We start from the raw sequence: 25,566 nt of genomic DNA on the forward strand, positions 1-25,566 counted from the left end.
GTTAGAGGCAGGGAGGAGAGGGGGGGAAAGTTTCTCGGGGGAGGCAAAAAAAAGTTTTCTCTCCTCTCCAAAAGGCGGGCAGGGCGCCCTAAGTCCAAGGACAATCCATGGAAGTGTTCGCTTCTTCACAAGTTGTGCAAACGATTTGTTAGTTCATGAGCCTAATTAGTGCGGGGATCACATAAACAGCTTCCTCCGAAGCCTGGTAAATGGCTTGATGATTGGTCGCTATTACTCGCCCTGAGGTGGAAGGGGGGAGACTCTTTAAAGTGCGTCAGAGGGAGGCGAGCGCCTGGGAACCCGGAGGCCTGGATCCGGGCCGAGAGTGGAACGGAGTCGGCGCCGCTGCCCCGGCCGTGCCTCCTGCCGCCCGCCGGGTCCCCCGACCTCTTCGTGCCTTCGCCCTGCGCTCCGAGCTCACTCGCTCCCCCGGCGCCCGCCGAGGCTTCTCTCCTCCTCTTTCGCCTCCTCCTCTTCCTCCGGTTTCCTCTCCTCCTCCTCTTCCTCCTTCTTCTCCTCCTCCTCTTCTTCCTCCTCCTCTTTCCCCACCTCCTCCCCCTCAGCCACCGCCTCCTCCTCCACCACCACCACTCCCTCCGGGGCACCCCGGTCCCTGCAGAGTCCCCGGCCCGCGCCGCCTCCGCTGCAGCCCCCTGGATTCCGAGCCTGCTGCGCTGGAGCTTGTAGGACAGACAGACAAGCAGATTCCTCGCGCCCAGCGCTCCGCCGCTGCTGCACCCCACGGCTCCGCGTCTGGGGAGCTGGGATCGCCCCGGGAGCACGGCGAGGGTAAGCGGGCGGGGACTGTTCCGGGATAGGAATGAAGGCGCCGTGGGGTTAGACCAATTCCCACCCCCAGCAAACTCCCGGCGGTTTCTTAGGCTGGGGGTGGGGGGTGGAAGGTGTCTTCCCACCCCTGCAACCATCCGTAGCTTCGAGGTCCCAGGGTCCGCGCGTTCGCGATCCTTGACCCGGTTGGTTCGTTTGCAAGTTAAGACCAGAGCCTCCAACCATTCCCGGGCGGTGCGATTCCACCTCCCGGCGGCTGTCACTCCGCAGCCTCTCGCTTTTTCAGTCCGGGACAGTGCTCACCTCCTTCCCCAAAACGATTCCTTCTGAGATATCTGGGACCGGGAAACCAAGGTTAGGGGAGCAGTTGGTGCGGTGCTATTATTATAGTTCCGTTGTCGGTATTATTTTTATTAGTGTTGACATTATTATTGCTGCTATTATTATTATATCTATTATTATTCTGCCATCTGTTGTCCCTGAGCTGGGTTGCTGTGCAAAACCAGAACTCGCAACTAGGGACTGTGGACGGTGTCTCCGGTCCCAGGCCGTGTCCGCATTTTCGAGCTCGCCTTCGGTTTTGGGATGATTTTAGGGCCGAGTTCTCTCGTCCCCATTGGCTCGCGTAGCGGCATAATTATGATCACATCCCCCAGGCTGCTGGCGCTGCTCTCTGTTTATTGGTGGTTAAAGATCTATTATCTATTCATCAGCCGTCTCTCCTTTTTCCTCCCCCCACCCTTTTGCCAATTACATTCTTCTAAAGTGAAGTACCAGCAGGTATTTTGCACGTTTACAATTAATGATAAAAAAAAAAAAATTCTGGCGTCCTTTAAATCTATTACTCTCAGGTCCATGTCATTTATCTTAAGGAGGAAGAAACGCCTGTTTGAAGACTAGGTTGGTTTTCGTGAGACCTAGAAGTCCTTCAGGATGGGAAAGAAGTGAAGTCCTCAAGCAGGAGGCTGCGATGCCACCAGATTCAGCCAAGGGTCTTGGTCTGAGGACAGCTCCCAGCTTTCTCAGCTCCTTCCTTCCCTTTCTTCCTCTTCACCTCTCCTGACTTCATCTGTAGCTGTGCACTTGATTGTGTCAATTTCTGAACTTTATTTCACCGATAGTGTTGTGCTAGCTGGGGGGGTTGTCCAGAAGCTCCTCCAAGAGAGAAACCTTCTAGGAAAAAGGGGAGTTGAGAGAGAGGTGTTTTCTGGTGTTGTTGAGGCTTAGACAGATTCGCCAGGAGGCCACAGAGATCATGTGCATGTACACACTCGTGTGCGCGCGCGCGCACACACACACACTCACTCACAACAGGTGTAGGCCCCATCTTTGCCTTCATAATGGGAAAAATTTCCCCCTACCTCAGGCTACAAATAGCTGCATCACCAGCTCCAGTCCCCAGTCTTGGTCCAGTTTGTTCCCTTTGTCTCTTCCCTATGGCCTTGCTATGTCGCCCCCCCCCCCCCCCACCACCACCACCACACACACACCTTTTTCAAGTTCAAAGATTCTGAGCATTGGATCTTGGGATGGGGGTGTATTCAAATGCTACACTCTCCTCAGACCTGAACCACTATCCCCCCAAATATTGTCACCAGCTCAGAAATCCTTCCTTCCACTAGCTATGGAAGTGGCCCCACCAAGCACTCACTGGCAGGGAGCCCAAAGCCCTGGGGAAGGGTGAAGGTCTTTGAGCTGTGCCAGCCAGCAAGCCCCAGGGAGGTAGGGATCCATCCTGAGGTTTCTGAAGTTGGAGACATCCAATTTGGGTAGACTGTGGATCCGAGAGCCTGTGGCAAGTGAGAGAGGGAGAAAAGGAGGGGGCACGTCTCTGTGTGACCCTTTCCAGTAGGAAAGCTGGAAGGGGAACTATGCCTCCACACTGGGCCTGAGACCCTGAGGCTCCAAACCAGGGTCACTAAAGTGTTGCGCAGACCTTGGGGGAGAGAATAGCCATGTACTGAACAGTTAGCATTAGTGACCTCGGCTCCAAGTATAGAAGGCATTGACCTTGAGGGCAAAGGAAATGCAGTCCTGTCTGAGAGATTGGGTGAGACCCCAGAAGTGTATTTAAGGGTGTTTTCACCCTTTAAAAAATTCAGCCCTAAGTGCTTAAAGTTTATGTGGTACTTCCTTAACCTTTCACCTCTTTGGCCAGGACCCTGAGAAAGTGTCCTAAGTGAGTGACAGACTGAACGCTGGACCCCTTAGCCTCATGCCCAATGGGGGACATTTGGTAGGAGCAGAGGCCAAACTGCTCTAAGGCCGGACTCCTGTCCCTTGGCATCCTCCGCAGCCCAACCGCCTCTTGCAAACTGCCCTGTAGGGATAGGGTCACCCCAAGGGTTCTGGTCGGGGGTGGGGGTTATGTGGGCACGAATGAGAAAGCAGCGGTGACTAGTAACCGCCTTGAAGGAAGCAGGGCATGCCAATTCCTTCTCCGTAAGCACCGCTAACCCCAAGCCGAGCTCGGGCCCCCTGGAAGAAGAAGTGCGTTTCCGGTGAGTCAGGGGCGGTGCGGAAGCCCTGGAAGCTGGGTAAAATCTATGCTAATTCATGCGCCCGGACCTGAGGCTCCCGGGAAGGTTCGCGGCGCTGGCCCCGACGTGACGTGCGGGAGAATTAACTAGCAGAGTAACTCATTAACCGCACGGGCCAGCGGAGGTGCGCCAGGGCGCTCAGGTCTGGGCTCGGACCTGGAGCGATCCATGCGGCTGCCTTTCACTTTACTCGTGGCTTTGAACGATGCAAAATGCGCCCCTGGCTTTGTTTCTCCGCCGCCCAAGAAGTGGGCGTCTGATTTAAACAACAACAACCTGAGCGTGCAGTGGGGCCTCCTCCCTTCTGCGGGTGTGTGCCCCAAGCCGCTGCCTGTCTGTGGACTCAGGAATCCACAGGCAGCTGGCCTAGCAGACCCATGCTAAGGATCTGATCCGGATCTGTCACTTACTGAACGACCTTGGGCAACACCACAACCTCCCCAGACCTCATTTTGTCATAAGTAAAAATACAGTCAGCGCTGCCTGGGAAGTAGTGGAGGGTAGCAATGAAGCTGGGTTCCCCCGGGGCGCGGGAAGTGATAGAATCGTTTTTCTTTATGATTGCGATGGTACTTACACCAGTTTTTCAAAACTCATAGAATTGTACAGTACAGTGTGAATTTTACCATATGTAATTATACCGTATTATTAAGGTATTACAATAATAAGCCAAAAGAGGCTTGCATTCACAGCTTAACTGTGTGACCTTGGGCAAGTTACCTAGCCTCTTTGTGCCTCTGTTTTCTCTACCCTCAAATGGGAATAAATAATAGTACCTTGATCCTTGGACTGGTTTGATAAGCAAAGTGTTCAATGTCTGGCACAAAATGAACTTCAGTAAAATCTCCTGTACTGGATGTTGCTGTTATTACCTCCCCACCACCAGCGCTTGTCCCTGGGGTTCACAGACTGTGAACAATAAAGAGGTAGAAGGCACTAATGCTGGCCTCACACTCTGCCAACTCCTCCATGCTCCCCCAAAGGTCACAAATTTCCTCAGAGTTGTTGGGGTGAGTGAAGCCTGTATTCCTGGCTCTCTGGAGGCATCAAAGGGCAATGATTCCTGGGGAACTTTGACAATTCTGATCTCTCTGAAAATTCTGAGTTTTTGTAAGTCCCCTGTGCTGCAGATGAACAAATCCGGGTCTCTCTCCCTTACCTTCTTCCTGCTAGGCCTGAGCAATATCTGGGTTGGGTGCACAACCTCACGCAACTCAGGTGCACGGGGGCTGTCTGGTGTCACTACCTGTTTGATCACCTTCTTGAGCTCTGTTTGTCCATCTATGAAAAGGATATATCACTATTTTGACGGCCGTCGAGAGGAATAGTTCAGCTTGGCACAGTTAGCGTCCACAGAATTTTAGTTATCGTTAGGCCCGTGGCCTTGTGCTGTCAGACGCACCCGAAGTTCTCCCTCTGCCACCAGGTCTCCCCGGTTTGGATCCACCCAGTGAACCAGAGCCATAAGTCGTTACTGTGTGCCGGCAGCGCTGCGAGGGAAGCGCAGATGCCAGCGAAGGGTGAGCCCTTTCCCAGTCCAAGACATGCAAAAGGTCCGGTGATGGGGAGGCCTGGGGACCGCTTAAGAAGTTCTCCAACTTACTGTGATTCCCAGTCACCTCGGCCTCTCTGGATGTGTAGGGCAGTGGTGGGGAACGAAAAGTAGAATTAATACCTTTAAAACATTTTTAAAAAAATTATTACGGCAAATCCCTTCCTGGCGTCCTCCCCAGAGGCCTCTCGACTGGCGGGCGCGGCCGCCCAAGTCCTCGATCGGTGTGCGCGCAGCGGCGCCTAGTGGATCCCTGAGCCGGTGCGCCGGGAGACCCGGTTACCCCACTACAAACATCTCGCAAAGACCGCAATCCAAGCCACAGAAAAAAGACTAAGGAGGCTCATTAGCTGGAGGAGAGAGAAGCACTTGGAAATGCGTCCCTCCTCCGTCTACCAGCTCCAGCTCTCTGCTCCAGAGTTCCTCCACGCTGGAATTCCAGCTTCTTTAAGAGTTAGGCTTCCTTCCAAAGGGGACCGGGAGGAGAAGACAGGTCCTTCTCTAAGGACTAGGCAGTTGTGACCACCTGCACCCAAGGATGGCCAACTATCGCGCAAATCGGCCACAATCCTATGCCTGAGGTCTCAGATTACCCCGCCCAACCACGGTGGCTCATAGAATAGCCCTGTGACCGTCGGCCGGAGCCCTGACTCGGGTAGAGTCGGAAGAGCTGGGGTTACCGAGTGCGGCTCGCCCATATTCGCGCCCCCTTGCGGCTGGCGGACGACGCCCCAGACACAGGGTCTTGACTATTGGGGAAACGGCGATCGATCACCAGCAACACATTCCAAGGACACAAATGGACTGCAGAGATGCGGTTCAGATGACTCGCCCCTGCCTCCTGGAGTGCGTGGACCCCCATCCTTCCCGGAACAACCTGATGCCTCCGGTGAGGCGAAGCCGAGGAATCTGCTTAGGGTTTGCTGGAAACCCGTGTGATGTGAAGGCGGCCCCGAGCGCCGCCCTCAGCTTTTCCGTAAGCTCTCAGTGCTGACCCGGCTGTCCGAGCCCTGGCAGGAGGACCTCGACCCTAGCCCTGGCCTCTGCTGATCTGGGTGGCTGCAGGAGACAGGCGCTGTCCTCTGGTTTCGGCGGGAACGTGAGAGCGCCGGGTCTGGGAGATCGTCCGTTTTGAGACCCAAGGTTTCCGCTCATAACTTCGCGCTCTGCCAGCAGCACACGCAGCACCGTCGGGTTTTACTTTCTTTGCCGCGTCAAAACGCGTCAATCCGTCGACTATCCTGACTCACTATTGAAGGCAAAGAAACAGAATCAAAGGGAGGTCCCAGTTTCTTTCTCCCTCAGCTGCCGCAAATGAAAACCTAAGACCCAGCAAGGAAAGGCAAGGGAATAGGGACGTGCACACAGGGACGCAGAGACAAGGGAACACCGACACCCTTGTGCCCCGGCAGAGGAGCTGTGTGCGTGGAAGTGTGACACTCCCCTCACCCCAGCAATCGCCCTCGAAGCTGCGTCTCCCTCAGGTCACTCGAGTACCTACTGACGCCAGGCGGGCGCTGCCCGAGTCCCTACAGCGGGCACAGGATGGGAAACCCAGCGCCCTCACCCTCTGCTAGCTCTCATCTTTTAGTTCCAGAGCGCCCTCCACCACTGCGCCCGCCCGCAGCCTGGGACAGGAAGGGGCTCTAGCTGGCTTTAGAGAGGCAATTCACCTTTCCACCTACAACCTTCGAAAGTAGAGACCAGCAGCTCCTCTCTTAGGGACTTAATCCTCTCTTCTTTTAGTACCTCCCAGTTTCTGGACTCCAAGGATTGGACTGGGTTCAGAAAGGGGATCGTGGCCTTGTGAGGAAAAGAGGAAAGGAGTCTTTTTTCTTTTGGAGGAGGGAAGAGGTCTCCTTGAACATCCAGGAGGATGCCCAGAAGACTTCAAAAAACACTTAACAGTTCCTCTCACCTATATGGGATTTCAGCTTTAAATATGTTCTCTCCCACCCATCATCTCATGGAACCTTACAGTCTGGTGTGGTTAATTAGGGAAGGAGCAGTAATACCCATTTTCCAGGTAAGAAAACTGAGGCTCAGAGATCTTGAACAAAGTTGCTGGCTGTACCCTCACTTCTGGCTATGGATGCAGTGGTCACTCCAGGAGGAACCCTGGGACAGTTCCTCCTCTCCTCCCCCACCCAGTCTCCAGGCACCTGCACTCAAGCCAAGAGAAAAGGCAGGGAAGAGCCCCCCGCCTCGGTTGCCTGTGCCCAAACCATGGAACCCCACACCCAGGAGGCCGGACCATAACGCCTGCCTCACAGGCAGTCACCCACCATTGTCCTCCAGGCTGCTTTCCAGGACTCAGGCCCTGCCTCCTGCCTTCTTTATCCCCGGTTGCCTCCTGTTCACCCAAGCCAGGATTTAGCACTGGAGGGCCATTGGTAACCTGGCCACCACTTGGGAGATGAAGAGCACGCAGGGTAGTACTGCATGATGATGTGAGACTCCAAGTGCCTGGTGTACCCATGTCACTTGTGTGGATGACTCAAAGTGACCCTGAAACACCTGATGGTGGCCAGACTGTGCTATCAGTGCTGCGGACAGAAAAATGCAGGATCTCTCTGTCTGCCTTGCTTGGTGGAGCGCAGAGCCCAGAAAGGACTGGGGCTGGGAGTTTCTCAAGGGCCACAGAGGCGATCTCAATCAATCTCTCTCTCTCTCTCTCTCTCTCTCTCTCTCTCTCTCTCACACACACACACACACACACACACACACACACACGAAGACCCCCGCCCCTGCAGTCCCGGAGGCCTTCAAATACACGTGTCGCTGCAGCCAGCCTCCTAGGAGGGAGGTAAGGAGCCCTACTCTGCCCTCCACACCGCTCACTCTCCAGGGCCCCTATTTCCATCTCCCAGGCTTCTGAGCAAGAGGCAGCGCCGCGTGCCCCGCTTCCCCTCGGCCCCTCGCTTCCTCGCCCTTCCCTGGACAAGAGGCCACGATGGGGGCCCGAGGGGACCTCTGGGGGCCTGCCGCAGCCTCCGCGCCGGGCCCAAAATGAACCCCCATCCCCGCCGCCCTCCGCTTAGCGGGGCCGCCGGCTGCCCGCCGGGGCTGTGCGACAAAGGGTGGCATTGGCGCTGCGCGGGCAGGGACCGCACTGGTTCAATATTAGCTTTTCATTCCAGTCTATTGTGCCCATCTGAGATAATATTGACTCTGAGGTGAGAGCCCGCAGACGACAGGGCTGGTCCACACTCCGCGGCAGGGCGCGCGAGGGGAAGGGACGCCGAGTGCGCGGCGAACGAGACTGCGAACGGGCGCGAGGCCCGCGCTGGCTGCCCTGCGCCAGGCCTTGCGCCCGGGGGTGGAGGCGCCCAGCGCCCCGGGGTCCCGGGCCGTTCTCAGGAGGGGTGCTGGGCGTTCCCTTCGAAAGCAGCCTTCCCTTGAACGCCCGTTCCCATCTTCCAAACGATCCTGAGTTTCCGCTTGTGGACAACTCGAGAAAAATCAATCCCCACAGACCGTTTCAGGTGGCTAGTAAGTCAACATCGACACTGAAACAAGTCCCCTTTAAACGGTGTCACTCGTTAGTGTAACTTTTCTGTCGAACTGTCGCTCTTATTTCTCCTGCGTGGAAAGAGTCAACACATGCGGCAATTATCATTGAGCTGCTTTACACGTGAGAGCAGTTAACATCCAATTTCTAAGTGTGTTTTGCTCTGCTCTGAATTGTCTCCCGGCAGCCCATCCACCATCCCCTAACTGCCTTTCCAACCGCGGCTTTAAAAGGCCTCCAGAGCGTTGAGTCCTGCATTTAAAACTTCGTTTCAGTTTCCAAATTGCTCCGAAATGCCTACATTGAAAATGACTTGTTACCTTGTTTTACTGCCTGGGACAGTACACTTAGGTTTCTGATCCAGGGACCAAAGGTCCACCACACAAGACTTTCAGTAGCATGTTCTCAGGTGTCATTCTTAACATTTGCACCCTACCCCCAATTTGGAATCTGATAATTGTTTTACCTCCTACCCCAATAAGCAACTGGTCTTCTGGAATCTTTACATCCACCCGGAAGACAGGTGGGCTTATGGGGAGCTGGGATAGGGCAAGGGTTGGGGTCACAGCATCAACCTGGGAAGACAGACAGGAGAGTAGTGGTAGCTGTTTTTCATCCTTTGCAGCACCATGTACAGAACCAGCTCTGGGCTGTAGGATGCTCCCGCACAGCACCTTGGGTATCTCAGAGGAGGGCATTCCATTTCATACACATGATCTATAACATATAAGATCCATTTTTATCATATACCATTTAACATATAAAACATATACGATTTCATCCTATCATGTTTAATATAGAACTAGCTCCTGTATTACATTATTGTTATATTGTTTATTTAACCTGTTTCATTGTGCATTTATGTATTGTACACCACTCTAGGTATACATTCATACTGTATTCATGGCTGTGTGGACTTATGAAGTTCTTCAAGGGACCCTTTAATCTTCCTGCAAGTACATATTTGGTTGTTTCAATGTAACTTTATGAAGTCCTAATCGAAACCACTTTGAGACCAGCTATGTCCTTCTAACTATGTCCGGTTTCATCTCCCGACAAAGGTGAGGCAGGAGAAACTCTGCCATAAGGGACAGCAGGTCCCCTCTGGAAAGTGGTTTCCCAACTGTCCCTTTTCTAGAGACCCAAAAGACAACATTCTGGACACAGACTGCCTGTCTGTGCTCACTCCTGCTGTGGTAGTGGTTTTGATTTTATGAGAGACAGTGTAGAGGTTCAGATGGTCCCTAAACTGATGTCATGAATTAAAAACGAATTCGGGGAGCTCAGCATATGCTCACTGAGGCATCTGGGCGAGCAGCAGAGGCCTCTCACCTCGTCCCGTCCCGGGCTCCAGACAAGCTGCTGGCCTCCTCAGGGAGCCCAGTGGCCGCCCCAGGAAAGCATTGCTCCACAGGTCCATTGGCTGCAGCAGCTCCAGCCCTCCCCTACCGAAGCCTGGCTCTCCATATCAATTTAAGGGCTAAGGTGGGTAGGCAGTTGGGAGTTCCCCTAGGAGGGCAGGAGCTAAGCAGGCCCCAGGTAAATAAAATCAGGATTTCAGACGTGCATGCAAGGTATCCCCTCTTTAAAAGGCCAGACCCTAGAGAGGGACTCAGTTTAAGAAGAGAGGGGGGAAAAGGCAGGGCTGGGGAGCAAGGAGTCAGGTAGACAGGAGAGCCACTAAAGTATCAGAAATGAGAGTCCCACTGGCCTTACCCTAAAACAGGAGACTGCTAGTTCAGAGGCCTAGGAGTTGGGAGGAGGAATTGGGGTGGAAGGGGGCCCCCGGGGAGAACCGGGGGGGCGGGGGGTGGAGACTGCCATCTGACACTGGGCTATTTCCTTATTTCTTAAAAATAGTGTCCCCCCTTCCACCAATGGTTACCTGGTGAACACCTTATAGAACGAAACAGTGAAATTCGACTGAAACCAAAACCAGTTCCAGCAAAACTGAGTGGCATTGGGTTCAGCAAAGCACCTAGCCCAATCAGTTCCCAGGTTTGGGAAAGGTGTTGCAGAGGTGGAGGAACGCAATCTGTGCCCCCCTTGCTCTGTCCCTGACAGGCTCCCAGGTACCTGCTAAGGTGAGCTAGGGAGGGGGATGGGGCAGCAGGAAGTGGGAGAAAAATACCCTGTTGTTGCTAAAAAAATGAACAAACAACAAACAAAAAACAAAAAACACCCTCATCCCCCGTCCTTGTGATGGGGCCTCTGGGCCTGGCTGTCTGGGGAGGTGTCTGATATGCAGCGGGCCAAGCCTTCCAGATGAGGAGTGGATGGCACTGCCAACCATGTGGCTCTGCCCTGGTGGGCTTGGCCACATCTGGCCCATCTGTAGCATTTTCTCCCCCAGGTGACCCATCTTGTCCATGCACAGTGCAGTGGAAGTCTTTATTCGAGTGGTGTGAGCAGCAGATCTCCATATTTCTGCCCCTTGTTCTGGGTCCCCATGCAAAGGAGCTTCTCAGGTGTGCTGGAAAGAAGAAGGGCCCGTTTCATTTCTTGCCCGCTGCCAGGGCATCTCGCATGATAGAAAATCCACTTCTGTCACTGATGGCTCCTGTCCCAGGGGCTGTGCTAAGCGCCTATTACCAGGATTATCTCACTCAGTCTCCAGCACAACCCACTGATGCAATCCATTGAACCCAGTGAAGACTCTTCCCATTTTCCACATGAGAAAACTGAGATTTGAGAACTTAAGGAATTCATCCAAGGTCAAACACACTGGGAGAGGCAGGATTCCACCCAGGGCTGTAGACTCCAACAGCTTTTCCTTTATTCCCCCACCTCAAATTTCCTATCAAAATACCACCTTTTCCGCACCAACGAAGCAAGACCCTCAGGTCGAGGAGAGAGATGACACTTGGCTCTTTGGCACCCACAAAGGAAAATGATCATAGGATAGGAAGTCCAGATCTCACAGCCTCCTCAGAGCGCTTACCCCCTTACCCCGGGTCCACGGGAGGCGATAAACAGTAGGTAGGTGGGTCACTGGCCCGTGCCTCCCTCCAGCCACCTCTCCCACCAGCTCTGGGAGGTGGACCCCGCCATTATTTCTCCATGGTCGAGAGGCAGAAATGGGTTCAGTGGGATTGTGCAACTTGCCCACCACCCAGCCAGTCCGTGCAGCCCTGGCACCGCCCAGCTGGCCCATTCCAAGCCTCCCTGCTTTGTAGATTACCACATACGGGACCATTTAGACAACGGAGGGAGGCCTGGTGTGTCTGTTGTGAAATTGTCGGATTGTTTTCTCCTTTTCATGTTTCAAGGGTTTCTGTGACTAAGACGTCAGGGTTCCAAACTCCCTCTGCCTTCCTGCCTCTCTGAACCTCATTCCTTTCTGTGTGTGCACCTGTCTGCCTCACGGGTCACTGAGGAAACAGAGCAGGTGTTGCCTCTGTCTGCAGTCAGATGGTTCAGAGACCACGGGGTTCAGGCGCGACCTATGATTGTACCTTTGACTTCATTGCTGTTGTCGTACCAGTAAAACTCAAATGTGGGATCAAATGTGCTTGTGTTTCATGACTTTCATAATATTTTAACTTAGACCTTTATAATATTATAAAAACTTAGTATTTTATCCTTAGATAATGCTTTCTCTTTGCAAAGGTCCAAGGGAAGAATTTGAGGTAGGAGGAATCCTTTAGTCAAATGGTTCCATGTCCAAAGAGATCAAGAAGAACCCAGATAGGAAATGACTTGACAGGTGTGACTTCGAAGTTGTTAGCCAAGCCCCCACTTGGACACCATCATCAGCAAGAGCTTACCAAGAATGGGTGTTCTCAGCCTTTAAGAAGTTTAGGGCTCCCCCACCAGGCCCCTTCTGAACCTCCTTCTTCACTTTTCCATAAGAGCCATATCCCTCCACAAAAGTTTTTCCCCCATCCTTATTACAAAATTATGTGCATATTTTTATATTATACCAGACTGTGTAAAAAGGTCAGTAACAATAACCCAAATTCCCTCTACACAGAAGTCACCACTGCCAAACATTTTAGAATGTTAACTCTTGACATCATGGAAAAGAAATTAGATTATGTCTATACCTTTTTTTGTTGTTTTTGTTATTAACAATTTTTTGTTATTGTTGTTCCAGTGAATAAATGAAAGGAAAGGAAGAGACTTTGTGATTCTTGTTTATGAAGTTCGTAGCAGGCAAAACTAGTCTATAGACACAAGATTTGGAAAGGTGACTGCCTCCTGGAGAGGGGTGACTGGAAGGGGCCAGAAGGAGCCTTCCAACATTCCAGAAATGTTGTGTATCTTGATTTGGGTAATGGTTACAGGAGTGGATGCAACTGTGAAATCTCATTGAACTTAAGACTTTTAAAGTATTTTATAGTAAATGACTACACCTTAATAAAGAAAAAGACACTGTAGCAAATGACCAAACTGGAGAGGTGGAGAAGCAAAAGGTTTCTAAAAGCCTAATAGGCTGAATGAAAACAGACTGCACCACAGGAGATCTGTGCAGAGGGAGAGCAGAGCAGCCCCCTTCCCTGCAGCAGGTTAAATCCAAGGGGCTGAATCCTTCCTAGGGTAATGCCATTTGAAGGTCCTGCTGGGACCCCCAATTTCCCAGATTTGGTGCTATTCCTCTGATTTGTTCAAAGGGAGGTCCTGCATTTCTGGCAGTGGGAGGATCCTTTGGAGAACTACTGTGCTGAGCTGGGCAGGGTGGCTTAGACCTAACCCTAGCTCCTGGGAGGCTGAGTCAGGAGGATGGCAACTCTGAGGCCAGTCTGGACAACTTAGTGAGACTTTGTCTCAAAATTAAAAGGACTGAGTAATATTTCATCGTGTGTGTGTGTGTGTGTGTGTGTGTGTGTGTGTGTGTGTCTAATCACATTTTCTTTATCCATTCATCTGTTGAAGGGCACCTAGGTTGGTTCCATAGTTTAGCTATTGTGAATTGAGCTTCTATAAACATTGATGTGACTGTGTCACTGTAGTATGCTGATTTTAAGTCCTTTGGACATATACCAAGGAGTGGGATAGCTGGGTCAAATGGTGGTTCCATTCCAAGTTTTCTGAGGAATCTCCCTACCACTTTCCATAATGGTTGCACCATTGTGCATTCCCACCAGCAATGTATGAGTGTACCTTTCTCCCCACATCCTTGCCAACACTTATTGTTGCTTGTATTCTTGATAATTGCCATTCTGACTGGAGTGAGATGAAATCTTAGAGTAGTTTTGATTTGCATTTTTAAAAGTATGGTATCATATATTATATATATATAATTTCATTCTTCTTTAAGGCTGAATAATATTCATCATATATATAAAATCATATATATAAATCATATTCAGCCTTAAAAAAGAATGAAATTATAGCATTTGCTATAAATGGATGGAGCTGGAGAATATTATGCTAAGCAAAATAAACCAATCCCCAAAAACCAAAGGCCAGATATTTTCCCTGATATGTGAATGCTAATTCACAATAAAGGTTGGTGGGGGGACTTAGGGAAGAATAGAGTTACTTTAGATTAGATAGAGGAGACTGAAGGGAGGGGGAGGTGTATGGGGATAGGAAGGATAGTAGCATGAATCAGACATTATTACCCTATGTACATATATAACTATACGACCGGTGGAATTCTACATCATGCACAACCAGGAGAATGAGAAATTATACTCCATCTATATAGTGTATCAAATTGCATTCTACTGTCATGTATAGCTAATTAAAATAAATTTTAAAATTAAAAGGGCTGGGGATATAGCTCAGTGGTAGAGCATCTCTTGGTTCAACCCCCAGTACTGAATGAAAGAGGGAGAGAGGGAGGGAGGGAGGGAGGGAGGGAGGGGGAGAGAGGGAGGGAGGGGGAGAGAGAGAGAGAAGAAAAAGAATCTAACCTAAAGCTGGAAGGAAAATAGGAAGCCTTAACTTTCACACAAATTCCAAAAGTTGCTCTCTAGTCATCATCTGGCATTGAGCATGCTGTCCCTCATAAAACAATGCTATTAAAGGCGATTCAGATTCCACCCAAAAGACCTGTTAAAGACCTACTCATAGAAAATATAGAATTTGAAGCTTGGGAAGAACACAAGTAAATTGGGCTTGGGTTATAGTGGCTGTGTGCCGTGAAAATAAAAAGAAAACTGACTGAAAAGCAATATAAGTGTTCCCCACAACACACCCCTATCTATGCCAGGCATGTGTTGGCTTTGGGGATTCAATAATGACAAATCCCATGATACCAGCCCTTAAAGAGCTCCAGTGGTGTACATAAGTGCGAAGAGTCGGACGAGGTCCTTCGCTGCTGGGAGCAGCACAGTTGAAGTCTCCAGTCTCTACTAGAGTGGGTTGATTATTCTGGACTTTCAAATTATTTGAAGGGACTAGAGATGGGCAAGACTTGCAATGCCAAAGGAAAAAGGAAAGGCCATTTAAAAGACTCACAGGCCCAGCAGAAGGACGGCCGGAGGCAGCTTGGCTGAGTCGAGTCGCGAGCAGGCTAAAGCATGAACCCAGTGCTGAGCAGAGAGGCAGCCAGTGCCTTCCACCAGCCACTGGATGGGGAGCTTGGCTCCGGGGGGCTTTTGAGAGCAGAGAGGGTCGGGAGGCCTGTCCCTCATGAGTCTGGAATACAGGACCAGACTTTTGTGGTGTTTGTGGATCACTTCTTTACCCTACCCATATTGAGCATTTACCATTTATAAGGAAACTTGCAGTTGATTGACCTGCATTTAACAAAGTTAATCGATTGTGGTTCTTTCTCTCAGTAACTAGTTGGGGAACTAGTCAACTCAGTATTATTTCATGTGATAAGTGTTCAAATATAAAATGCTCAGGAAAACAGAGCTGATATCACCTTTTAAAGAGACAGGCAAATATTTCCTGCATTTCTTCCCAGGAAACTCCTGTAGGTTTGCCAGGAGATCCTTTAGGGAAAACAGTGGGGTGTTTTGTTATTGGTGGGTACATGACAAGCAAGAGATAGGTGGCTGCCCCAGACATCAAGAAAGGAACAACAGGGAACATCTTTTATTGAGTGCTTGCTGTGTACAGATACTTTGCATGGGCTAGCACAGTAACTGTTGTGAAACCCTTCAAGGGGAAGTATGTGTATCTTTGCTTTATAGGTTAAAAAATTGGGGCTCATGGAGGTTAAGTAAATTCTCCAAAGACACACAGAGAAATGACAGCACAGGGTTCTGAACCTTTGTCTTCTGACTCCTAAACCCTGCCTCCAGGCCAGGATTCATCAGGAGGTGAGGGACAATGACAGTGCAGGATCCGCCAACCTCACAAGCAGTTCTGAGCATTGGATGGCATTAGGGAGGGAGTCAAAAGGCTTTGTAAAGTGTAGAAATTAGGCGAGCAGTAATTGCTAAAATGATTTGCAGCTACATCTTCCCCTTGCCAGTTGATTATTCATTCAACAAACATTTCTTGTGTCCATGTGCTGAGCGAGGCATGGGTATGGGCACTGAGGATAAAGCAAAACCTCTGCCCTGGTGGAGCTGATGTTTCCCCACAGGACATCCGGCTGATGTGAATGAAAAGACTGATCAGCCATGGGAGGAGGCAGGGAGCCTAAAGCAGGATGATGCTCTATGTAGTCCTTGTTTGGAATATTGAAAAATCAGAAGCAACCTAACTGTCCCTGAATAGAGACTAGTTTAAAAAAAATAGGATGTTTCCATACTACAGAAAACTATGTAGCTATTTATAAAGGGGGAAGTGACTGTCTGTAGTATCATGGAAAGTTCTGTTAAGATCTAGGAAGGGGGAAAAGCAAGTTCTAGAACAAGACATAATACGATCCTGTTAATGTTTGAAATAAACACTGTGGATCTGTGTATTTGCACACTATGTAGCTACCTATGTATATTTAGATGTGAACTCAGAGGAAAGTTCTGAAAAGATACACTTGTAATTGTCAGCCACTAAGCTGACAACTGTGTTTCTTCCAGAAAGAAGGGAACGGGTGTGTCTGGCATGGACTGGGCACTTTTACTGAGTGCAATGTGTCCTTGATTGTTTAATTGCTGCTGATGATAATGCATTTGTGTATCGTGGGTGTCATTAAACAAGGAGACACATGCATGTGAGTTCAATTTAGTTATAGCAATATGATTATGGATGACAATTGTTACTCTTTTAATCTCCTTTAATGTTGTGTTAATGTGTCTCTACAGCAATACAGACACACAGCTGGGATGGTGCCAACACATAAAAGGTAGACTTAAAACATGGTATCCTGGCTTGGAAATCTCTCTCCCCACCCCACCTGCAGTTTATAGTGAAACCTTTTTTAAGAGCATCATGGGATGTTGGACAGAAACGCTTGCTCTCCCAGTTCTGGGGCACCTACAATTATTTCACCGTTAAGTAGCCTCAAGGATCCTTGCGATAGATATGACGTCATTATGAGAGCATCGTGTCTCTCCCCTTGGTGATGGAGATTCTGGGATTATCAGTATGGGGTTTCTAATACACATAGGGGGCTTCCAGCAGGGTCCCCCTGATTCCCAAACCACACCACGCCAGCTGGCCTTAACTTTGGCTGATCTGATCTCCGAAAACCAGCTCAGGTCTTCTACCCGGGTCTGTCTCAGCTCTCTCTACACCCTTGGTCAAGTCTGCCATGTCCAGGGCTCCAAGGGCGGGAGTCGGACAGTGTGGCCTACCATGTCATTCCAGTCCTGAGCTGTGACAAGAGCTCACCGTCATGCCTTCATTCATATGCACCTGCCATGTGCTGGGGACAGGAGCAGGAGGCAAGGTCCCTGTCCTTCAGGGGCTGCTCATGGCCAAAGCAAATCAATGGAGATGTTGAAGCTGGTGAAACTGAGAGAAAGATGAAGTCGGAACCGACTATGGGGATCCTCCCCACTTCCCTGCCATCTCTGCCTCTAGATCTCTTGGGCAACTGGTCCTCTAGCCTCTTACTTCTGAAAGCAAAATTGGTAGAGCCCCTTGCTTTGCCAGGTGGCTTCAGGGCCCAGTGATTCCCTCGTACCCATGTCACAGTACGGGAGAAGTCTCAGGTGGGAGCAAGGATGACCCAAGGTCACGGTGAGCTCCAGGACTACTGAGAGGGACTCAGGGTCCTTCTGGTCAGTGCACTGATTTAGCAACCTTGCTGAGCACCTGCTGTATACCCAGGGCTTGGCTAGATTGTGGGAGTGCAGGTGTGAATCAATGAAATGTCAGGCGTATCAACCAGGGTGTGGGTGGGAGAAGCACCCACAGTCAAGGGTGGGTGTGTGTTTACCTGGAAGAGAAGAGAAGAGGCATGTGGCAGGAGCGGAGGAGCAGCTCCCAGCTGACCCGCCTTTCATTCTTCATCCACAGGTCCCAGCTCTGCAACCAGGCAAATGGCTCAATCTCCCCCTAAGCCTCAGTTTCTCGGTCTCTAAAATGGAATAGTAAGAGTTACTCTTGTTCTTCCTGAGATGAATGATCCTGAAGGTCAGCTGAGGAGGTGGGTGGACAAGTGAAGACAAGGCCCTTGGAAACACAAGCTGATGCTGGACACCTGCAGAGATGGGTCTGCCTGCTGCCGCCCCTTTCTACCTCCCCTTCTTGCCTGGCCCCCCAAGGCCTTCCCTGCCCACTGTGGGAGGGTTCCTAGTGTGCTGAATGCAAATCCCTGGCTGGGTCCCCACTCCTGGGCTGCAGGGGTCCATCAGGGCCCAGAGACACCTGCACAAGGCATGTGGACCAGCTGACACCAGCAGGGGCTGAGCAGCCAATCGCCACTGAGGCACAGGCCTCCCCCTGGGGCTTAGGAAACCCCTGCCTTGGCATGTGCTCCTCCTAGTCACCAGTACCTGGAGTCTGGGGTGATCTGTAAGCAGACAGTGGCTGCCAGTGGCGTCTTCTGGGCATTTGGGGCTCCTTTGGCTAAGAGGCTATGCTGTGGCCCTGTGGGCCCCTCAGAAGGATGAAGGGACTCTGCTGAGCACCAGGAACCTGGCATCAGGAGAGCCAGCTCCTTCTGGTCCTCACATGCTGTCAACTGTGGGCAGGTCACCCCCACGGGCAAATTTGTCAGGTGTGTGTTGGTTTTATTATAAAAGCCTACATGACCCTAAAAAACCATGACAAAAAATAAAAAGTCAAAATGAAATCAAAATCTACTACAAAAATTATCCAAACAAAAACAAATAGTCCATCTGCTTCTTAAAGAGATATGGGGCCAGGCGTGTTGGCACATGCCTACTCCTAGCAGCTCAGGAGGCTGAGGCAAGGGGGTAACAAGTTCAAAGCCAGCCTCAGTAACTTACCAAGGCCCTAAGTAACTTAGTGAGAACCTATCTCAAAAAAAAAAAAAAAAAAAAAAAAAAGATCTGGGGATGTGGCTCAGTGGTTAAGCCCCTTGGGTTCAATCACTGGTACCAAAGAGAGAGAGAAAGAGAGAGAGATTGGGGCTGCAAAGATCCATTGCTCTCTGGCTTTACTTGTCAATATCTCTCAGACTTTCCCTCCACCAGAGTACAGTTCTGGCTCATTCTTTCAACAGCCTGGTACCACCCGGGCTCTGCCAGATCATCTGGTGAGTCCCCACAGGATCAATTCCCTGGGATGAAATCACTGCATCAAAAGTCTTTCTCCAAGCCCTAAATATGTTGACTCTTATTCCTTTTTAAAATGAACAGAGGTAAGTAAAATAACATTTTGTTGTTCAATATTTCAATTGACTATTAGCATGTTTAGTGATGATTTGTATTTCTTCTTGTGCAATAAACTTGCTTGTATCTTTCCAATACTTCTGTTGAAACTATCTCTTCCTGTTTTTTATTGTTTGTTTGTGGTACTGGGGATCAAACCCAGGGCCTCATGCGTATGATGGTCTTTTTCTTGTCTTCGAACAGCACTTTATATAGCAAAGACCCTCAACTACTACTTGCATTTCCTCCCTGATTTAGCCTTTGATTATAATGTGTGTTTCCTTGACCAAATATTTAAATATTTTTGTAGGCAGAATTGTTAACTTTTCCCTTATGAATTCTGAGATTCATTTTTTTTCAAGAAAGGACTTTCTCATCCTCAAGATTATGAAATCATTATTCTTTAGCCTCCTTTATAACTTTTATAATTTTTAACAATGTATCTTTGATACATTTGGCATTTTTTTTTCTGTGAATGTGGCATAAGTAAAAACAAAACAACAAAACTTTTGCTTCCCCCTCCAAATGAGTAATCAATTATTTCAAAGCCATTTATGGAACAATTGAGCCTTTCTCCATGGACAGGAAATTCAATCTTTATCAAAGTCTAGGTGCCCATATTTTATTCCATGAGTTTATTCTATTCTTCCTTCTATTTTATTCATTATTTGTTTGGTATTCCTAGATTATCTACTACTTAATTCTCTCACTTTGTAATATCTTTTAAAATTCAATAGAGCAAGCTTCCTCTTGGTTTTTCTTTTTTCAGAAAAATTGTTTTTATGTATCTATTCTGAAATAATGTTTAGAATCCATTTGCCAGCTATTTTAATCAGAAACTTCCCTGAAATTGTCTTAAATTTATAAACAAACTTGGGAGAGAATCGAAACCTTCACAATATTTAGTTATCCAAAACAGAAACAGTAATTTATTTAGAGTTTCTTTGATATGTTTCATTATTTGATGCTAAATAGTCTTAGATGGATCTTGTATGAATGAGTCATTATATTTTCAGTTTTGTGGATGATTTAGGCTTTGGTTTTGCTATGCAGAATGGACTAATTTTCCATTTTGTATTTCTAAGTTATTATTATTGTATGAGAAAACCATTTAGGTTGTGTTTAGGAATCCTTGTGAGCTCTCTGATTGTTTCCACTAAGTAACTGGTGCATCTCTTAGATTTTCCATTTTATCTGATTTACTTGTTACCAACGTAAAGCATGTCTCGGGTAGAAAATGAAAATGTCCAGAAGGAAAGGAAGGAAGAGTATTTATAAAACCTACTCTTCACAGTCACTTAACATTCATTTTTGCCCTTCATTAAAATACGTATACATACGCATATATACTATAAAAAGTATCATAGGGCTGGGGAGATAGCTCAGTCGTTAGAGTGCTTGCCTTGCATGCACAAGGCCCTGGGTTCCATCCCCAGCACCGAAAAAAAAAAAAAAAAAAAAAAAAAAGTATCATAATACCTACATCTTAAATCTAACTGCTGCAGTAAATATATGTGCATATAGATTTTCAAAAAGCATTATAACACGCATCATATTTGTAACCCACTTTTCCTACTTAATTTGATGCTATAAAGGTTTTTCCACATTATTCTTCTAGACTACCATTTCGATGGCTGCATTTAGTGTGTGAATTTATTTAAGCCGTTCCCAAGCTTCTGACATTTAGGTTGAGTCCATCCTTTACTATTATTTATTATTATAAATAGTTGTATAATGAACAACTTGTGGGCTAAATCTCTGTGCTGATTCCTGATTCTATCTCCTAGAGAATTTCTAGAACCAGATATGTAGCAATCAGGGCTTTGGTGAGAGTTGACAAATGTCCTCTAGAAGGCCCAGCTGCACTGATTCTCCCACCTCCACTTTCGAACGCTGTTCTCTCCTTACAGCCCACTTTCTGCAGCAAACCTATCACCACAGGCATTCTTTAGATTCTTAAACCCACTGGCGACATTGTTTGGGGGTAACAGGGTGTCATCTGCCACCAATCCCCTGGAGGATTCCGGCAGTCCCTTCTGCTGCCCGGACAAACCCCAGAGGTCCTGACTTCTGGAGGAGTTTCCGTTGATGTCGGGGATTCTCAGCTTTGTGCTCCATCATCTAAGGTTGAATGAAAATGGTTGACTCAGCCCCGATCCTTTGCCCCTTGCGGGTCTTCAGGAGGTGTTCATCACTGTGAGAGGTCAGTCACTACTTCCAAGTGGCAGAGGATCCGTGTGGGTTTCAAATAAAAACACCCTCCCCTGTCACTTTTTATCACAGGAAAGGGTTTCATGTTTTCCGTATCAGGTGTTCCCTTGGCAAGACACTCCTCATTCAGAAGAACTTCTAGCGAGGGGACACGTTTTTCCCAAGCAGCAAATGATCACAAACACATCTGCCTTGACAAGTCAAAACTTATATCCTTCTATGGTGTTTTTGCTCTTTTGAAAATGTTAATAAAAACTTAATGTGGAAAAAAAAACAACTTTTTCCAAATATGTGTACCAATGGGCCCGAGGCAACTCAAGACTTTCTTATAAAATAAAGTAGGTCACTCACATCAATCATGTCGTCTTAGCACATTTTTTCCAAATTAGGAATTCTCTATCCATCATCCCGCGTCATGGCATCCCTTTTCCAAACATTTCCTTTTAATATGCTCTTTAACATGATAAGCAAATCTAATGGAATATATTAGTGTCACTCGCCAGTGATGGAGTGCTTCCTCCTGGCGCAGTCCTCCGTGAGCGCAGGGACGCCTTTCTCCCAGCTCGCCGGCTCTCTCCAGCAGTGAGCGCTTTTGGAATGGGAGCATGGTCCTAAGGCAGCTGAGACCCCACGGGTTAGCCTTACAAAAGCCGTTCCTGTCACGCCCATCTCTGTGTCCTACATGTAGAGACTCGAATGATCCGTGTGTCCCGAAACACAGTAATGAATCCAGATTCTGTGCACCAGGGGAGTGTTTAAATTTAGCCCAGCGGCTGCGACCTGCTGTCGTGAACACACACTCTCCTGGACAGATCAAAGGCTGGCGCTGGGCTTCATTTTCAAGCCACATTGCCTGCAGAACCCTTCCACATCTCTAGGTCAGGCTGGAAGGGAGGGTCCCTGCTTCCTGGGTGTGTGATTCTCCAAAACCGGTTACTGTCTTTTGCAAGTGGCTTGGGATCCCGGGTGAGAGGCGTCCTCTGTGTAGAGCCCACTTGGGATCAACATCTGCCTGCTCACACGTTTGACAACACTTACCTGGCAAAAGCAGGGCGTTGTTTCCACGTGGCTCTCTGACTCATGTGTTTAGTGTTAGCACTTGAGTTTCTGGAGGGCCTTTCTTGCTTGGACCGAGTTTTGGAATAAAACAGTTGAGAAAGTTGGGAACGGGAGAGGTTTGCAGAGCGCCCGGGAATTCAGCTGTTTCAGGCTTTGGCCACCCAACAGGAAAACGTCTGAGTGGAACAGGGAAGGGTCAGGCTGCTTTCTGGGCCTTTCATCTGGACGCAGGGGTGGTGTAGACACTGCTTAGCGTGCCCAGTGCACCAGCCACGTCACTGCTTCTGGTTGTGGGGAGGGGGAGGTGAAATGATGGACTCTGGCCATCGGACACTACATGGTTATTGCCCACAGCTAGTGACCAAGCTGGCATGTCCTGAGCAACAGCCACAGCTCATTTGTCCAGAGTCGACCCTGCCAGGGGCCAGGGAAGACGCAAAGGTGAGGCCCAGTTCCTGCCCCGAAGCAGCTTGAAGCCAGGAAGGTGATAAGGAAAAGGAAAACTGCCCGGGGCGTTCAGAGAAGAGGGGCGGCCAGGACGGGGTGGCCGTGGTGGGGGGCAGGGAACGTGAACGGTGAGCCAGGTGGTGACGGTGGCTAGATCTGGACATGCAGGGACGGGGGAAGACACAGCAAGACCCGGGCCAGGCATGGGGAGGCAGGAAGGGAAGGGGCACGTGGTCCTAGGGACCAGGGCAGGCGGGCTGCTAAAGACAGGCATCAGGAGGAATCGGGGCAGCCCGGCCGAGAAGCGAGCCCTGAAGAGCCGCCCCCCCGAGCGCCAGATGTCCCTGGAGGATGAGCGGAGTGACAGGATGATGTCCACGCACTGCAACCCCCAGATCTTCTCTCTCGACTTCTCCTACACAGAAGCAAATGCCGTGGCGACCAAGTATTTTTCTTGCTGCAGTTTGGAATGTTGACCTGGAAATTTCTGCAGGACTCAAAACCATCACTCTCAGAGGTTTAGGACTCTCTCAATTCCCAGGGTTTTCCACAAGTTGATTAAACTCAGTAGAAGCTGCCACTTTTCTTGTGGTCCGTGACCCCAGAGGGGACGAGGCAGGGCGAGACTTCAGGTGCTTCCATAGATTCATTCATTGGTTCAGCAAATGTTTATTGAGCAACTAGTATGTGGCTAGCATTGCTCTAGGTGTTTGGTGAACAGAACAGGTAAGGAAAAGGCCTCCCCGGGGTTTACTTACTGGTGAGAAAGACCAAAACTGACCAAGATGATCTCAGAGGGACACGAGGGGAACAAAGGAAACCAGCAGAGCGATGGGACAGAGGGACGGGAGGCAGGAGCAGGAGGCCCACGCCACAGGAGCTGGTCGGCAGAGGCAGAGGAAGAGGGGCCAGGTAAAGGGGAGCTGGGAGAAGCCCGCCAAGCAGAGGCGGGGCCGGTGCAGATGCAGGTGAGTCGCCAGACGGGGCTGGAGGAGCAAGGGGAGACCCCTGGAGGGTCTTCAGCGCTGCAGAGACTGAGCTATGAACATCGGGGTCCCCACTTTTAGGGCCACCGCTATTCACCATCTGCTCTGGCCTCTGCGTTGCCGACTTCCCCACAAAGTCAAAGCGAACGCTCGGGGTACATCAGCTTTTATTTTTACAGCAATCTTTGTACCCAAACCACCGTAGCATTTTTAATAACAAACTGGCAGAGAGTCAGACATCTGTACTTGAAAAAAAAGCCTCCCAAGCCAAGTATTTCTAAATGTTTTATATTTACTGGTAACATTAGAATAACCATGAGGTCGCTTTTTGCATAATCGGAACCATTCTCATTAGGGTCCGACAGAACTCGTCCTTCGTGGGCTTGGGTGGTGGTTTTCATTAGGGCAGCGACATTGATCTGACGGGAGTGCATCTCTCCTTGAACATTTTGGAAAAAGAGGAGAAGTGGAGAGAAGCCAGGGAAAGCTGGAACGATAACATCAGTTTTGTACTGGGGTGCCCCGAAATGAGTGGCCAGGCTTTGAAGTCCAGCAGAGCTGGGCTAAGAAGTCCAGCTGGGCAACCTTAGGCAGATCACTTAACCTCTCTGAGCTTTCAGATCACCCATCAGCAAAATGGGGATGGTAACAGAACCTACCTTTGGGACTGGCGGTGAGGTCTAAGGGAAGTACACAGACAGAGTGGTTTGGGATGAGGTTGCCTCTGCTTGCCTTTCTCCAGAATTAGTATATAGCATCCAAGATGGAGATATCATCCCCGTGGACTCTGATCTTTTTCTAAAGCTGGATTGCAAGATCTAATAAATAAAAACACAGGACATCCAGTTAAACTTGAACTTTAGATAATTAATGAATAGTTATTTAGTATGATTGTGTCCCATGTGATATTTGGGATATACTTAAAGCAAAAGAGTATGTACTGGTTAGCTGAAATTTCAATTTGATCGGGCATCCCATAGTCTGTCCAGAAGTCCTACTGGAAGAGTTAAATTGTCCTAAGAATGAAAAGAGACCCAACCCAGTTCTGCTGCACTAACCAGGCACCTGTACCAGAGGGGAGTTTAGTGCCCTTGTACAGACTATTCCTAGAATAGAACTGGCAGATAGTAGGTGCTAAATTAAATGTGTAGCAGGAGCAGCTGAAAGGCTGTGAGACCTTGTCATTAGACGTTGGATTTTGGTAAGATATATATATATATATATATATATATATATATATATATATTTCATATGTGCCTTCTGGATTGAGCATCTCCTCTGCCTGAGGAGGACAGAAGATGGAGCCTCAGCCCCCCTTCCCACTGTGGAAGAAATGGAATCAAGAGAGAGGGTGACTCCTCTGCTCTGGTCTTCTCCCTCAGCCACCTGCAACCAATATGGAACTATAGAGCCAGACCCAGGCGACTCCCATCTCAGCCCCCAAGTTCCCTGTCACAGCTCCCTGCACACCACAGGCTGCAGGAATATTTCCCACCAACTAATTTCATGTTTTATTTTATTAAAAAAGAAGATAAAACTTCCAAGTGCAGAGCCTGCTCCTTGCTTCCTCCCACAGGCGCAGGGACATGGGGGTGGCAGCAGGAGGTGGGGGTTGCCTCTGGGAAAAGCCCCCACCCCGGGAGGTGAAGTCAGGTGTGGCCCCTTCTCCGACCATCCGGGGAGCCAGAGCAAGTGCCCAGGACTTCCCCAGGAACCTGGGCTGGGCTGGGAAGAAAGGATCCTGACATCAAGAGAAGCAGCCAGCCAGTAAATTCCTACTGAGTTCATTTTCTAAGACTTCTGAATGTGTTTTGAATTTTCTCTAAATTAAGATAATCATAAA

General features: G+C 49.2%; 1 long non-coding RNA gene across 1 annotated transcript; it reads left to right on the forward strand.

Moving 5' to 3' along the window:
- Nucleotides 1-651: 651 nt before the first annotated feature.
- LOC306659215 lies at nt 652-21,587 on the forward strand. The gene is made up of 2 exons (XR_013763243.1): nt 652-789; nt 17,702-21,587. It is a non-coding gene; the product is annotated as an uncharacterized lncRNA (long non-coding RNA).
- The last annotated feature ends 3,979 nt before the right edge of the window (nt 21,588-25,566 follow it).

The sequence above is a fragment of the Sciurus vulgaris genome, assembly GCF_902686455.1.
Source record: "Sciurus vulgaris genome assembly, chromosome: 4".
NCBI lineage: Eukaryota > Metazoa > Chordata > Mammalia > Rodentia > Sciuridae > Sciurus > Sciurus vulgaris.